The sequence below is a fragment of the Mauremys reevesii genome, linkage group 1, assembly GCF_016161935.1.
Source record: "Mauremys reevesii isolate NIE-2019 linkage group 1, ASM1616193v1, whole genome shotgun sequence".
Classification (NCBI taxonomy): Eukaryota; Metazoa; Chordata; order Testudines; family Geoemydidae; genus Mauremys; species Mauremys reevesii.
In genome coordinates, this window is record NC_052623.1 from 289,664,752 (window position 1) to 289,682,800 (window position 18,049).

Here is an 18,049-nt window from a genome sequence, read left to right on the forward strand (position 1 = left end):
GACGGTGTCAAAAGCCTTTCTAAAGTCAAGATCCACAAGGCTTGATTTGTTCTTGACAAATCCATGCTGTTACTTATCACCTTATCTTGTAGGTGTTTGCAAATTGATTGCTTAATTATTTGCTCCATTGTCTTTCCAGGTACTGAAGTTAAGATGACTGGTCTGTAATTCTCCAGGTTGTCCTTATTTCCCTTTTTTTAAAAAATAGATGGACACTATATTTGCCCTTTTCTAGTCCTCTGGAATCTCTCCTGTCTTCCATGACTTTTCGAAGATAATTGCTAATGGCTCAGATCTCTCCTCAGTCACCTCCTTGAGTATTCTAGGATGTATTTCATCAGGCCCTGCTAACTTTAAGACATCTAAGTAATTTTTAACTTGTTCTTTACCTATTTTAGCATCTGATCCTATGTTAGATGCCCAATCACCACTAATCTTTTCAATGAAAACTGAAACAAGTCATTTAGCACTTCTGTCATTTCCATATTTTCTGTTATTGTTTTTCTCCCCTCTGTGAGGAATGGGCCTACTCGGTCCTTGGTCTTCCTCTTGCTTCTAATGTATTTGTTGAATGTTGTCTTGTTACCCTTTATGTCTCTAGCTGGTTTGATCTCATTTTGTGTCTTGGCCTTTCTAATTTTGTCCCTACATACGTGTGTTATGTGTTTGTAATTTGACCTAGTTTCCACTTTTTGTAGGATTCTGAGTTTCATATGATTCAAAACATTTTTTTACTCCTTTTAATATTACTAAAATATTCTCCACTGAAGACAATGACACACATTTCACACAGTCATTGAATTCTTCTTCTCCATGATTCTTTGTCACTGACAGAAGACAGAATTTGGTTGTACAGAAAGCTGTGATTGGATGTAGAGGCACTGCTCAGTCTGTGGTGAGCAAGGGTTTAATCTCGGCTCAGATCCCTGCTCCACTTCAGATAGCCCATTCCTTCAACTCTTACTCCAGCTGAATAGTACTGACTCATGCAAGCAAACCTATTAAAATGGAACCCACCTGTGACCAGGGCCACCCTGAGAGGGGGGCAAGTGGGGCAATTTGCCCCAGGCGCCCCCACGAGAGTTTTTTGCGGCCCCTGGAGCAGGGTCCTTCACTCGCTCCGGGGCCGCCGGAAAACTCTCGCGGGGCCCGGGCCCCCAGAGCTTCTTCCGCTCCGGGCCGGAAGGACCCCCCGCCACGGAATTACCGCCGAAGCAGGACCCACCACCGAAGTGCAGCTGGGTGTTCGGCGGTAATTCGGCGGTGGCAAGGGGCCCTTCCGCTCCGGGACCCACCGCCAAAGTTCCCCGAAGACCTGCTGCGGGCCCCCCCGCCGCTGAACTACCACTGAACACCCGGCTGCACTTCGGCGGATCCCGCTTCGGCAGTAATTCGGCGGCGGGGGGCCCCCACTGCAGGTCTTCGGGGCACTTCGGTGGCGGGTCCCAGAGTGGAAAGACCCCCCGCCACCGAATTACTGCCGAAGCGGGGGCCCCCCGCCGCCGAAGACCCCAGGCCCCCGGAATCCTCTGAGCAGCCCTGCCTGTGACCCTCATTGTGCCAACTGGCAGAGGGCACAGAGGTAAATCAGTGGTACAGGAATCCCCTGGGTCTGGTGTCTATATTCTAGTCTCCCAAAGAATGTCACTTAAGGTCTCTAATGAAAGCCTACACCACACTGGTCATCATAATCATTGGTATATTGGAAGATACATTGGAAATTATGTTCTTAAGGCCTTGCAGTTAAAGGGAGTGTGCATTCCTTGAGACAAACTTCTCCAGATGGGAGGTGAGAGATGCTTATCTCCTTACTTAACCATTGTGTAGTGTGTATCTTATAACAGAAGTCTATTACCGTACCAAGTCAAATGCTAATGAAGATCTTGAGGGGGATGGGGAACTCCAAAAGAAAATTAACAGTGTGGGGTGACCCTGTCTTCAGGCGAAGATCGAAAGGTCTGGTATATCTGGGATGTAGATGAACCCACCCCCAGGTATCCTTTAGTCTGAGAAGGTAATTGCCAGCAGGCTTTATCTTATGAAAAAAAGATCTCAGCCATCCTGGGCAAAAATGCTGGGAAAAGAATTTGGGGTAAGCTATGCTGTAGTAGACAGGGGAAAGCCTTGTGAGTTAAGTTTAGGCTCTAGAAAGCATGTTATGATTTTGTTTTATATGTAACCATTTATTTCCAAAATTCTTATGTGCTATCATTTGAATCTCTGTTCTTTGATAATAAATTTATTCTTGTTTTCACTTCAAATATATTTGAGTGCTATGTGTTAAGTGGAATGGTGATCCTGGGTTAAAAATAGTAAGCTAATATGTACAACTCCTTTGGGAGTAGAGAATCTGAGTGAGTTCAGTGGAACAAGGGGTGGACACTGCAAAGGGACACTTGAGGACAATTGTGTTTGAAACGTGCCATGAGATCTTTAACTACCACCTGCATAGCCTGAGAAAAGGGGTTTTGGTTGAATATTTCATACTGTTATATCCCTAGCCCATCCAGGATAATGCAAAACTGACCCAGACACAAAGGGACTGATTCTTCATTGCTGTGTACCTTGACCAAGGGAACATGACTATGCAAGCAGATATAAAATACTAGCAAATCCAAATGGAAGTGTTTCACTCTGTTTTTGCACAGGTGTGAGGTTTAAGGCAGTGGAGAGTCACACCCAGTATGACAAAGTGAACACACAGTGTTAGTGAAAAGTTAAGCTCAGACACGTCAGTGGTTCTGTTTGGATGAGCACTGAAAGTTGAGATGCTGAACAAAGCTACAGAATATTAACCTTTAAGTCAAGAGAACTGGAAATTTCCTAAGAACAGATTTTCTAAGAATATTTTGAAACTTCAAAACTTTCTTTCTCAGCCAAAGCTAATCATCAAATGAGATTGCTAATTTAAAAAGTATTGGCAAAAAAAAAAATGCTTTTAACCCCCTAAATCTCAAAAAATTACTTAATGCAAGATTTGGTCAAGGAATCAGGTTGTGAGTTATTTTATCCAAACTTGTTCACTCATCACATCATATTATTCTTTGTATTTCATCATGTGTAAGCAGAGTACCCCTATTGAAAGATCAACATTTTTATAGATGTAATATTCCACATCTGAATGATGTTTATACACAACTAATGGGCAGTACAGAGGAGAGCTGCTGCAGTATTGAATTCAGTGAGCACAAACAAATTAGTGCTAAATAAATAGGTCTCTGAGGTGGGGACTGTCTTTTCCATTATGTGTGTGTTTAGTGCCTAGCATAATCAGGCCTGAACCCCTATAGAGGCCTCTAGCACAAAACAAATAAAGAAATACAAGCACACCCTTTCAAAATGTGTCTTTAAATTTCTCAGCTTCTGTGATTCACATACCTGACACACAACATTTCTTATTACAGTTATAAATCTTGCATAGTAAATTGTGTATCTGTTAGGGAAAAATGAGTTACCTCCCACCTATTGTCTCATGGGAACTCTCAGATCTCTGCCCATCACTTGCTTGGTATAGAATCACAGGGTTAGATGGGACCTCAAGGGTCATCTAGTCTAATCCCATGCCAAGATGCAGGATTTGTTGGGTCTAAACCATCCAAGACAGATGGTTATTCAGCCTCCAGTAAAAGGTAAGATTGCTTATTTAAACACATTAGATGATAGCAACATTTCCCTCAAAATCACCTCTTGCTCAAGTTAATGAACACTATGCTGTAACATTAATTACCTTCAGATTTATTTCTACTCCTCGCCTATGAGTGAGTGAGTTCGTTAGCTGCTGACGAGAACTAATTGTTTAAGGATTTTTAAGACTAGGACCTTATGGGGTAGATTCTTCCATTCTCTCATGTTGAATAGCATCTTAATCCAGGATTAAGATGGTTGACTGTATGTTGTGTGAAGAAATACTTACTTTTGCTTGTTTTAAACCTGCTGCCTATTAATTTCATTGGGTGACCCCTGGTTTTTCTGTTATGAGAAGGAGTAAACAACACTTTCTTATTTACTTTCTCCATACCAATCATGATTTTATAGACCTCCATCATATTCCCCCTTAGTCGTCATTTTTCCAGGCTGAAAGGTCCCAGTCTTATTAATCTCTCCTCATACGGGAGCTGTTCCATATCACTAATAATTTTTGTTGCCCTTTTCTGAACCTTTTCCAATTCCAATATATCGTGTTTGAGATGAAATGACGAGATCTGCAAGCAGTATTCAAGATGTGGGTGTACCATGGATTTATATAGAGGTAATATGATATTTTCTGTCTTATCTATCATTTTCCTAATGATTCCCAACATTGTTAGTTCTCTGAAAACATCCACTCAATGTGCAGCAGCTGTCAAGAAAGCTATCCACAATGACTCCAAGATCTCTTTCCATCATTTTATATGTACAGTTGGGATTATGTTTTCCAATGTGCTTTACTTTGCATTTAATCAACATTGAATTTCATCTGCCCTTTTGTTGCCCAGTCACCCAGTTTTGTGAGGTCCCTTTGCAATTCTTCGCAGTGTGCTTTGGCCTTAACTATTTTGAGTAGTTTTGCCAGCTTACTGTTTACCCCTTTTTCCAGATCATTTATGAATATGTTGAACAGTACTGGTCCCACTACAGACCCCTGGGTCTGTAGTTATACAATATAAAACTATAAGTTTGGTATAAAAAGGACATGTACTGCAAGGCACGGTCCTTTCTCAAGACCTGGCACAACACTAGAGCTTGGTAAAAAGTAAAAATGATTTTGGTAACTAGTACATATATGTCCACAATTCAAACCCTTTGGCTAGTTTAGTGTGGCTGAGTTTCTGCCCAAGAGTGGTTAGGATTGAAATAGCAGTTTTACCAGTATGAACTGAGCTCAAAGTTGGCAGAACGGTGTGAGGAAACTCATATAGCAGTTAGCTACATGATTCCTGGCCTTAGCCTGTGCCAGTAGTCTCTCACTTTTATGAGATTAGACATTTTATGACAAAAAGTATGCTGCAATATGCTGTATCTTGCTTTGTCCAATTTATTGGTTTTACAAGAAAATCCATGTAAAATGTGAAAAGAAAAGCTATGATTTGTAACATAACAAGATGCTGCAGCAAACATTTTACTTCCTATGTATTTAAGCACCACAAGGTAGCCGTTATTCAGTACTTAAGTCTTTTCTTTCTCAACAGATAGGTTGTTGTATTGTTTGATTCTTGGGTCAGTTTTGCATAAAATAGTTAAAGATCTGCAATGATGCTACAGCATACAGGGATGAAGAATGCAATATTAGACTGCTTATTATGTTACTTTTGATTAATACAATCAGAGTCTGAAAGTGCAGCTGACATGATGTTTGACCTTTAGTATTGCTATCCCTTACTCGGTGCATAGAAGTCCAAGATTCTTTTGTCTTTCTGCAGAGCAAGTTTGCGTCACGGTAGACAGTTACAGACTGCTGTTTTAAAGCCATATAAATCATGCAAAGAATGGAGGGAGACTTTGGCTGTGGTTTTGTTGATGGATTTATTAAGCTTTTGTTATATTTATGTTGCTGCCAGGGTACTATTATCTGTCGGCACTTGCCATGATCTGTATTTTTAAGATGTGGTCAGAGGAGGTATTTGTGAAGGGCGGTCTGAGCTAGGCATGGGCACTCTTATGGAGCATACATTTGAATAACTATATAAATATCTCACACACACACACACACACAGAGCTCTGAACCTCAAGATTTCACAGTTCCTGCAGAGGATGTTCTGCAAGACACTGAACGCTGAAGTTCTTTAAAATAAAAATAACCATCCTCTCCATTCCAAAAATACAGAAACTACTTTCCCACAGGATAAATGTAATTGTAAAGCTCTAGTGCCTTGCTTGTGCGTGTTCTCTGTCTCTCTCCACATACAGATAGACCCGCACACATCTACGTCACATACACAGTTTATGATAAGTATTATGATTCACAGAATGGACTAACTGGTTGGGGAAGTGAAATTTAGCACAAAGCTTGTCAATAGCTTCATTGTCACTTTTAATTATCTGAAATCATTAAAGAACACAACTCTTTAAAACAGAGCAACAGTAGCAGCAGGATAATATATGGAAACCTCTGGCAGTTTGGCAGCTCCAGGGAATGAGCTCTCTGCTGCCTTCTATTGGTGTTCTATTGGTGAGCTAGAATGAGCAAGCCTTATTTGCATGTTTGTTACTCTCCCTCCCAGTGAGGGCATTTTGGTTAAAATTCATAAAAATGGGGTCCTGATCCATGACTGGAATTCCTAGATGCTACAGTAATACAAATAAATAATAATAATATTATTATGTGACAAAAGGGCAATACAACTGTACTTGATATGACCAGAGTGAAGATATGCCCTAACCAAAACTGCTGGGTAATGGAAATTAGAAAAACAGACTCCTACTTTGTAGGGAGGAGTGAATCCCTAGTAGCAAAGGCTCTACTCAACTGTCCTGCATACAGTACTACTGAACTGTCTCCAGGTACAATGACAGAGCTGAATGACCATGGGCAAGGAGCTGGATCCAGCATCTACCAGCACCCCTAAGAGCTGTGATCACTATAGCTGAGCTAGGAGCTGGAAGACCTAGATCTGGAATTGTGACTAGAGGTGAGAGATGGCATGGAGACAGTGGTGCAGTGACAGTGATACAGAGGCAGTTAGGAGCGACAGCACATAAGACAGCTGTGCAGCTAGAGGCAACAGCACAGCACAGAGATGGCATCATGGCTACAGGCAGAGACAGTGTCTCTTCATGGAAGCCAGGCAGACCTTCTTCCCCCCTGCAGGGGCCTGAGATGGACCTGCCCGAGTGCTGGGCTCTGGGACTTCATTAACCACTGACAACAAACCAGGACTGTTTGTCAATCCAAGGTTGAAACCAGCAGGCCAAGAGACCGACACAAAGAACTACTGCCCAAGGTGGGCATTTTACTTACAATTTGTACAAACATACTTTAAAGTTATTGGTTTTTGTTTCCCCAAATTAATGCTCTTGTCGTTTCCCCCTTAATAAAGTTCTTTGTGTTGTACACAGATTGTGCTTGCAAGAGAGGAAGCAGTGTTTGTTAAGGCTGGCCAGGGAAGGTATTTAGTTTCTCCCAGGTTTCTGGGTTGGGATTTGCGCCAGTGGTATTTGTAAATTTCAAGAGGAACCCCTAGATATTTGAACACAGCCTGTTTCACTGCTGACAGCCATGGCAGAAGGGTTACATAATTTTAATCTATGTCTAATCCCAAGGCTAGCACTGATATTGCAGTGTTGCTATGTGATATTAGGTGTTCAAGGAAAGATGTGTTCAATCTAGCAGTCACCTCTTAACTGGCAGTTAGGGGTTGCTGGCCCTAGCCAGGTAATTGATTAACACTAGCACTGTCCTGGCTGAACAGACCCTTGTTAAAATGAAGTCAGCGGATCAGCAGAAGTACAGTTAGTATCTAGGAAGAATTTCAAGGTGATGGGCAAGAACAAAGGAAAGGATGGGTATGAAAAAGCCTGAGTTAAAATGATAATTGTAGGGAGAGAGACACGTAGGAAAACACTGAAGTAAAAAGGAAAAACAGCCTCCCCTATGTCATCGCCATCTGATCCTCCCTTTAAACTTAGTTCTATTGGCAAAACAGCAGTCTTCTCGGTGAAGCAGTCAAGCTCTCCAGCTATATAAATACCAAGTGACAGAAGAAAAAAGGAAGTCTAATTCTCCTGTCAATACATATTGAAAAGTCCCATTAGCATCAATGGGACTTGAACAGACGAATGCAAGGGGAGAGCAGACCCTAAATGAGTTAGGGCCCTATTCTTCCCTAAACGTGAGTGACATGACCTCTAATGTCAACAGGAGTGTTTGAGCAGCGCCTTTCTGAACCCGCTCTATAATTAAGTCTGCACATCGGGTAGAAAAAAAAATCCTCACCCTCTTCTTGGAGTCTGGCTTTGCTAACAAAAAAAACGGAATTAAAATAAAGTTCAACTCCAGACTTCTTCCCAGGATTGACTGCTCCAAGAGACTGCTATCCCAAGACTGCCTAGTTCCTCCACCCTAGATCCTCCATCTCTCTTAAGAGTTACTCCCACTTCTCTTACATTCAGTTAGGGAAATATGTCACCTGCCACAGAAATTCAGAGCCAGTTTAACTCTTCCTCCCATAACGGCAACATCTGTTCGGAGAGTGGAGTAGTTTAGGCCAACACTGCCAACCCGTTACAAGTCTTTACTTTATGATGTTCTGCATAAGACAGAAATCAAAGCTAAAAATATCCATATAGCCCCAGCAGAATTTCACAGATAAGACTGAGGCACTTTGCCAAGCAGCAGCTGCTAAATACAGCAAGAGTTGAAGCTTTTTCTTGGTTGTTTGCTACAGAGGGTCAGAAGGGGCAAAAATTGCATCAAAAAGAATTCCTCCTGGTCATGCAGGCTGTAAAAGCCCTTTCTCCCCTGGTAATGGTAGTAGTATGTTCAACATGCTGCAAAAGCAATGGCAGGAAAGTAAAGTGGTAACATTACAAGTCAAGCACTTTGAATTGATCTTAGTGACATAATGTTGTGCATTACTGCATCTTTGCACTCACGTTAACTGGTCATCAGGGCATGGCTGGCCGAGTCACTAACTGAACAAAATGCTCCTGCAAGAGATCATATTATGGGTGGTGGGAGCATATAACACACATTAGTGGTGGACAAACCTCAAAGGATTTAGATAAGCACTTGAAATTATAAATGTTTATTCAAAATCTCTCTCAACTGTCCTAATCATAGGCTCCCAGCATCACCCTCCCCAGTAAATACCCGCTCATCTAACCAGCCTTCATCTAGCAGATCCACTTTAGCTGAGAGGAGTGGCTCAGCTGGTCCATGCTACAGTAACTCCTCACTTAGGGCTAGTCTACACTTACCAGCCGGGTCGACGCGGTGAGTTCGACTTCTCGGAGTTCGAACTATCGCGTCTAATCTGGACGTGATAGTTCGAACTCCGGAAGCGCCGCGGTCGACTCCGGTACTCCACCACTGCAAACGGCGGTGGCGGAGTCGACCTTGGAGCCGCGGACTTCGATTCCGCGGCGTCTGGACGGGTGAGTAGTTCAAACTAGGGTACTTCGAATTCAGCTACGCTATTCACATAGCTGAATTTGCGAACCCTAATTCGACCCCGCTTCTTAGTGTGGACCAGCCCTTAAAGTTGTCCTGATTAACGTTGTTTCGTTATGTTGGTGATCAATTAGAGAACATGCTCGTTTAAAGTTGTGCATATAACGGTGTTTGGCAGCCACCTGCTTTGTACAGTGCTTGCTGAAAGAGTAGCCCATTGGAGCTAGCTGGTGAGGGCTTGGAACCAGGCTGGACCGGCATCCCCCCTATCAATCAGTTCCCCACTCACCTAAGTTCCCTGTGCAGCAGCTGTCCAGCAGGCTATCAATTGCTGGCAGTTCAGCTGTCCCTCCCCCCACTGTCATGTGCTGCTCCTGCCCTCTGCTCCCCGAGACTACTGCTTTCTGTGTGGGTGGGAGGGGAGGAAGAGGGGGCTGTCAGGGTGTCCCCCTTCTCCCTGCTCCCACCCACCACTTACCCCATCTTCCATAGAGCAGGGGAGACACAGGACAGGGCTCAGGACGAAGGGAGCTTGCTGGCAGCAACTGCGGTCTCAGCAAGCTGATCTAATTAACAAGCCAGTGTACTTGAGTAGGGTCAGCGTACTTAAAGGGGAAATACGCATCTCTCTCTCTCACATACGGTGTGTGTCTCTGTCTGTGATGCTGTCTCCCCTCCCTCCATTCTTGCTGCCTTGTAGAGTGTGAGAGTTAACCCTTGAGGGCTCAGCCAATTGCTAGTTCATCATTTAGCAGTAAGGCTTTCCCAGGGAACTATCCCATCCTCTGACTCCTCCACCTCAACCAAGCTTCACAATCATCATCACTGTGTACCAGTATTAAATTATTTGTTTAAAACTTATACTGTGTGTGTGTGTGTGTGTGTGTGTGTGTGTAAAAAATATAGTCTTTTGAAAAAAAATGTCCCTAGAACCTAACCGCCTCATTTACATTAATTCTTATGGGGAAATTGGATTTGCTTAACATTGTTTCAGTTAAAGTCACATTTTTCAGGAACATAACTACAACATTAAGTGAGGAGTTACTGCATCTTGCTAGGAAGCAGGTTTCCTCTTTAGAGGACAGTGAGGTAGACAGCTTTCCCAAACCCACCTGGATGCAATAGGTAGGCACCATGTGGAACTCAGTTCTATTGAACTATATTTCAAAATGGAAAGGCACTCTGGGACTTCCTGGAAAGCCGTGATGGATAGTAAAATTCCAGAGCACATTAGATAGCTCCTTCCCTTCCTGCTAACCTTGGGATAGGGATTTATACTTGTTCTGGGGATTTTACAAACTCAGAGGAACACAATGGGTCACAAGTTATACAGAAGATTGGTGATACAGTACATTTGCATTTAAAAATACTTTATCTGCGTCCCAGAAGGATTGGTGGGTCTTGCTGACACCAAGCCCACTGAGAAGGAAATAGATCTCTTTAGGGATAGGAGAAGCCCTCCCCTACCCCCAAAAGATCCACTGCAACAGGCAAGTAAATGAGGTTAAGAACTTTTTCAAACCTTCAAAGTATTTGCTTCACATTTTGGTTTAGGGACAGGTGAAGATTTGGACCAGTGCTTATTTTATTCAAACCAGTCTGTCCAACACTCCTACATGTCTTCATTCACTGCTTCCCCATTTGTTTTTTGTCCTAGTATGTTTTGGTTCTTGAAGGCAGTTAAGTATTTTTATTCCAGGGAACCAACATTAACCAAACCATAACAATAGAATGACCTAGTGGTGATGTCTAACACCAGACCTTCCAGTATTCAAGCAGTAAGTGAACTGTGACATAGGCAGGCTGAAGAAGAGGATGGAAGTAATGACGAAAAAAAAAACCCAAAACAAACAAAAAACAAAACTAAAAACCAACAACCCCTGGTTAAATACTGGCTACCTTGTGTTATTCATAATTAAAGAGAAAGAAACCTAGTGGTTCATAATTGGAGTAGCTGAATCACAGAAACCGAGCAGAGGAAAATGTCTGGCCATTTAAAATCATCTAGCCAGCCTCCTTATGCTGTTAAAGATAGAACACGTCTGAGTGGCCATATGGATGAGCCTGCATTCTAAACATAAAGCTGCATATACATCTCTCACTATTATTATGTGATATTTTCCATGCAGTACTTCATGCCAGACTTTAAAGCTAGGTAGTGTCCTGTGCTGCTTATAAATGGACAAAGTGCACATTTTAAAACATGGAGTATAGAAAGACCAGAATATATCTTGCTTACAGCAGCAAACATGGAAAATGTATTAACACAGAAGGAGCCATTTTGTTGCTGGTGAAAAAGGGAAGCAGAATGAACAGCAGTGCAGAAATATACTGGAAAAATGTGTGTAAGTCACAGTGTGCTGTACACAACTATTCACTTATAAAGTATTTCCGAGCTTACCAAAGTAGTATCAAGCATCCCCTATGTTCATAAATATGTACAATTTTGCTGCAGTTGAATGAAATTTCACACGCTGTGCTTCTTTTATTACAAGTTTGTGCAAAAGACAATTTGTCCATTATTTAGGTGTTTGTTATATTCTCCAGTACATGTGCATCTTAACTGATGTGGACAAGAGTTCTACCATCAAATACAAATCATAACAGCTGTCTTTTAGTAAATACTGTAAGATGACCTGCACCTCTCCTGCCAAAACCAATCACATACACTAAGGATGCCAACCTGCTGTCTTTCATATGTTCTCCTGCCCCTGAAAGGTAGACCTACGTTCTCTACCTGTGTTATAACCTCAATGTACAAAAGTACAATTTTACCTTATACTGTACTAAGATTTATAAAATAGAAAAGAATCCCATTTCATTTCAGCCATCTGTTTCTGAGAAAGAAAGAACTGGAATGATGTTAAGTGATGGAAGCTCTCTGTACTGTCTCCACTTGCTCCTTTCTTTTTATTTATTTATTTTTTTAAGTGCTGTTCCAGTAGATTTTAAAGCTTACTTACAAGAGCTAACGTATCAGATATACCTAACTGTCCCACCTCCTGGCTCACATTATAAAGAAAGATTTCTTCCCACCCTCTGTCTACACACACCGATCGTCCACCCCTGCTGGTCAGTGCATGTTACATGCCCCTATATACACAATCCAAAGAGAATATTTGAGTGTTACAGCTAATAATTTTGGAGTTTGGCTCTTAAACTCAAATTATACAGACTCATGTGTTTAACTCGGGAAGTTCCTGTTCAATCCCTGACATTGACAGGATGGAGGCCAGCATGGAAATGGAAGCTACATCTCTACAAATAGCTTTTTTTTTTTGTTAGCAGGCAGTTCCAAAAAAGTGAAAAATAATGTTAGTTCCACCCAAACCCAAAATTTTTCAGAATTGTCAGCAAATCAAAAAAGTTGGAAATGTTTCATTTTGGGTATAAGAAAGTGTGATATTCTTCAGCGTACAATCTGGACTGTTCAGCAGCTGTGTCCCCTCAATTCTCCAAGCTGGGATTCATTTTACTCTACTTTGCTATGAGAACAACCACTCCTGGCCAGTATATGCAACATCATTCCTTGATGAATTACATGAATGCTCTGGCTAGCTGCTCATGAATTATATATAGTACGACACCAGCAACTTCCCAGTCCCAGAGAGTCCCCCAGAAATGTTCATCTTATACTGCCCAGCACCCTCCTGCATAATACAAGCTCATAGAAAGTCTGATATTTCATTAATGGAAATTGATATGCACAGTCCTGTTATCTCAAGTGAAGCTTCCCAACACCTCAATCCAAACACACACTGGTTTAGATAAAATCAATAAATCTAGTTTATTAACTACAGAAAGACATATTTTAAGTGACTACAAGTAATGAGGCATAAAAGTCAGAATTGGTCACAAAGGAAAAAAATATAAGAGGCAAACTAATATCTAACTTATCAAGCTAAGTGTACTTAAAAGCAAAAGGTTTTTCCTCACAATCCTTTCAGCAGTCTGGCTGGATTGCTTCAGCCAGGACTTCCCCACAGTTCAATAATGCTTCCTTTGTCTTTAAGATGTTGATGTTGTGAGTAGAGATGGGGAAGAGGTGATTTGGGTGCCTCTGATTCTCATTCTTATACCCCTCTTCCCAATTTGAGGATTACCTCCAGCTGAGGCTCAGGCAATAGTCTGTTTACATGGAAAAACCCCAGTTGTGTCTTTGCCAATATGTAAATTTCTCACTCACACCCTTCTTCCTGCCAAAGAATGGCCATTAGCCAGGTGATAGTTCTGGATAGTCCATTTGATTATGCCAATACCTGGCCAGGGCATCAGTGTGTTTTTTTGACTCTGAAGAACTGGTTTGGGTCTGCTTTTCTAACTTTGGAACATGTTACAGCAATGTTATACAGTAGAATCTTATAAACTTTACATACAATGATGCCACACACATTTTACCAGGACAATAATGCTTAGCAGATTATGAGTTTTAAAAATGATACCTCAGAAGGCATACTTCATACAAAATTTATCATAGTTTTGTAAAAAAGGTGAACATAATGTAGTCTGTCACACAAAGTGTTTTGGTTTGGGCATTACAAAATCAAAGAAATAAAGGGCTGGATTCACAAAAAACAGCATAGAGGCACTGACAGCCTGCGTGTATCCAACAGTCCATCGGTTAGGGCACTGTATATCAAGAACGTTTTGCTTTGCCCAAAATAGTTTCCTAAGTGACAGCTATAAAAATAGAATTATTATTCTTTAAGGCTAAACTTTTGTGTAAATTGTAACTTAGAAAATACCAGCATTTCATATTTCTATAGACTATGTTTGATTTTCACCCCCAAAATGTCAACTAAACACCACCATACTGTATTTTTTATTGTAATGGGGTTGCACTCACCTCTCAACAGTGCCCCCTGGCCGAGAGCATTTGCCTGCACTCTCTCTCTTGGCAGGTCTTCAGTGATTCAGCCCTCTGGCCAAGTCGCATACACTGTCCACCTGTGATAAAAGCAACGCAAACCCTTTTTGGGGTACAAGTCCAACAGGGGCCTCTCTCAGTGCCCTCTGTGAAGTCTCTCTCAGTTTGTCCCTGCTCCAGAATAGAGCAGTGCCCCAGGGCTCCTTCCCTGGAGGCAGTGTCTTCACCCTCTCAGGGCCTTTCTGGCCCCAACTCTTCAGCTGGCCCACTACAGTTCAGTCCCTTTTTTGGAGTGCCTCAAAGTCCAGGCCACTTTCCCAGTGGCTGGGGAGTGGGTGGGGGGAATCTGGGCCCACCCTCTACTCTGGGTCCCAGCTGAGGGACCCTATAGATAGCAGCTGTTCACAACATCTCTTTAAACAAACTGAATTGCTGCTATAATTCCCTGGGCCATTTCCCTGTGGCTCCCACACACTCTTCACCCTTACCTCAGGACCTTGTCCTCATGGAGTCCCAGCAGCCAGCCTGGAGCACCATCCACTCTCTTTCAGCTCTAGCAAGGAACTGAACTCACTCTGGCCCTGCAGCTGTTCTTATACTGCAGCTGTTCTTATACTGACCTGCTGGGCCATGGTTGGATGCTTCCACACAGCAACTCTAGGCAGCTTGGAGGACCTCTCTACTGCCCTTCTCTGGGATGGGGTGTGGCAGGGCCACAAGAATATTTTATAAACACAAGTTGTGTTTTATTTTGTATTTTCAATATACAGGTCTTCAATGTTTCCACTCATTTAAAAGGGAGCAAAATATAACACTTGACCTGTACCTACATTATCCACGCTTCCTGAATTTTATGACTTCCTTTACAGATGAATTCAAATTCACCCATATTTTCAATTCTGCTTCCATTTTGCCAACTGCTCAGTACTTAGAGAATCTATTTTATTTTGCAAACACAAGAATACAGGGTTCCTCTCTTCACAAATTTTCTTTACCTTGACTGGCCACTCTGACTGGTTCATGTTACACTGAAAAACTAACAGTGGCTTCTTTTCTCATCTCTGCTGTGTTTGGACAACAAGTACACCATAGAATCAAAAAACTGTAGCAAGCGAGATAAACATGATAATTAATATGTCAGAAAGCTATCAGGAATATGTAACAAATAATCCCACAAGACCAATCACTCCTTGTTTGGATGATGATTTATTTTGCTTTGTGGGCATATTTGCCATGCCAAACCTGTTCCTTGCAATCTCTGTTTCCTTGAGATATCTGAAAAACTATTCAACACGCATACTGTATTTTTCCAAATATTAGTGTGATAAAAAGCCTTGATCGCTGCCTTGCTAACTAGAACATGTAGCTATTACTTTGCATTTTCCCTCTTTATTCCATTTTAAAAATCAAAATAGATAAGCACTAACAGAAGCCACTGTTACCAATATCAAGGAGGCACACACACACACAAGATATTTGAACAAATTGAAATTCTACATGTCAGTAGCAGTCAGGCTACTGTTGAAAACTGCTAGATAATTAAATCCAAGAAAGAACTGAAAATTTTGGACCTCTCAATGATGTGATGTGGTGTCAGGCACAGATAAGCAGTTGTACTTCCAAAAATACAAAGATTTCACATCATATCATCTTAAAAAAAAAGAAGAAAAGAAAAGAAAAGAAACCAATTGTTTGGACAAACTGTTCAAACCAGTTGGTCATGTTGTCAAAGTCAATGAATTGCTTTGCTTGGTTCTCTGTCTCTCTCACAATGTCAGAAACAAACAGAAGTAGTAATGCTGAGAACACTTTAACCCTATACATTTCCATAATATATAGGCATATATTATATAAATACCAGTTATTACATACTGTGGTTGCCATTGGAAAGTTGACCATAAATGTGGTGTTTGTGGCATTATTAACATAGAATTTGAATGATGACAGTTAAGAGGTGATTATAAACACACACATACTATGTACATTGTGCATTCTTTATCTGTATCAGGCCAGCAAGGCTGAATGGATAGGAAGTATGGTCAGTAGGATGCACCATGGCAGAATTTAGCCTGTTTGCTTTTCTTTACTAGCACAAGATTCAAGCCACACTGGATATGAACAAACAAACAACAAAAATCAGTGGCTCTCCACTTCTACCATAAACAGTTTTGCTGAAAATAAAATTATTTCCTTAAAATAAATGTTGGGGCAGATTCTGAGTTCATAAGAAGCATAAAGACAGACGAACTTCCTTGAAATCAATGTTCTTACAGCAGTAAAAAAATAAAAATAAAATAAAAAAAAAACCCATCAGAACCAGACCCAATATTTATGAAACAGTAACACTATATATATTTAGGACTAGGGTTGCCAATATTGGATAGGTATATTCCTGGAGGTTTCATCCCATGATCATAATCTTTAATTAAAAATAAATCTGTAATTCCTGGAGACCACAAGACAATCTTCGAGAGCTGGCAACCCTATTTAGGACCCAATCCTGCAGTCCTACATAGGCAAAACTCTGCTTTACTAGGAGTTTTAACTGTGAAAAATTTGACTGCAGGATTAAGCTCTAAGCAGAATTTCTTCATGATTTGGATAGGCTAATTCTTGTCCATGTTCTTAGTTACGTATCTTATTGTGAATCACAGGTATATGTGGGTAAGCTGTTTAGTAGCAATTCAGGTTCAAACACAGTCAGATGTGAGTGCAAGTCCTGGAAGCCACAGTTCAAATAGGAACTTCAGCTCTCAGATCTCAAACATTTGCCAGTTCTCATTTCAATTAGAATGAGTTATCTACGAGAACAGATTTAAACATTGGTGACTTATTTAACTCCCAGACACATATTCATATTCCCAGAAGAAGCTACACATGACTGAGACACACATGATTGCGAACAGAGATGGAAATTAATATTTATCATCCTAATGAACACACTCCTACTGCAATCAAGATTCATTTTCAACAGTATCTGTGGGAGAAAGTGTTGGAGATTGGAAAAAAAAATTCTTACTCCTCCATCTCTCCTTCCCTTTCTTACAAATTGCAAAAAGTTGTATTGAATTTTTTGTACTGAAAATAAAACAGGCTGTAGGCAAAACAAGAGCCAGAGCTAAGGTCACAGATGGACTGAAAGACTTAGCTTCACTGGGACCCCCCTCTACAAATAGAAAAATAATACTAATCTTTTGTAAGTGTATTATTTTCATAGGGGACAGAGCAGGACATATTGCCTTTCATTCACATTTAGCCTTTCACTTGTTTTGTGAACTTTTATTGGGTACTCTCCTGGCATTTCCCCAGCTTTGTAGGTTTTTGTCTGTCTTTTGACCTGTGAATTATCTCAAATACTAGAAGCTCTCCCTCACATCCATCTGAAACACACACACACACACACGGAAGCTCTATTGGAATGAAGTCCTTACAATGTAAGCAAGAAAAAAGTGGTATGAATAATATGTGACATGCATCAAAAGTCTTGAAAATAACTTCAGACTATGAAAATACCTTTCAACAGTTAGAAGGAATGGCACATACTATGGTATTTTAATCAAAAGTTGTATCAAGCTTGTAACAATATAGGGAATCTAATGTTTCTCTTGTGCTATGACTTCCTAGGGGAAAATGTCACCCGAGTGTCTCTAGATCTCTGGGCTGTAGTAGGCAGAAGTACCTGTGTTTAGTGTACTAAGAATAAACTACACTTGGATACATAAAGCCAATTATTTCAGTTCATATTATTTCAAACATTTACTAATTCAAGAGGCATTGAAACAAAGCTAAAAGAATTAGTAGTGAATATCACTTCTGAAAGCATCTGTTTTCAGATAAAGAAGTCAGAAGTAATGAATGCAGTTTTAATAGTAAGTTAACTTCTGATTAAAATTAAACTATTACTCCAGCAAAGAAGTACATAGAGAAATTTTAACCTCAAAACATCCCTTATCAAAGACATTCAGCATGTGAATTGTAGGATACAAAAGAGCGTGAACTGGCATTTATTTACCATTATCTAAGTACATAAGTTTTCTTTAAAAAAATGTATTTTTTAAACTAGTAACCACTTGAATCTTTATTTCCTCTATGGT

General features: G+C 40.8%; 1 protein-coding gene across 5 annotated transcripts in view; it reads right to left on the reverse strand.

The window, feature by feature from the left end:
• The window catches only part of SYT1 (synaptotagmin 1), a 510,654-nt gene that overhangs the window by 373,243 nt on the left and 119,362 nt on the right, over nucleotides 1–18,049 (reverse strand). Inside the window, exon 3 of one of the 5 annotated variants that reach the window (XM_039507863.1) lies at nucleotides 13,935–14,035. The exons of the other annotated variants lie outside the window; for them this stretch is intronic. The gene's annotated coding sequence lies outside the window, so the exon portion shown is untranslated. The remainder of the gene's footprint in view (nucleotides 1–13,934; nucleotides 14,036–18,049) is intronic. 5 annotated transcript variants of the gene reach the window in all.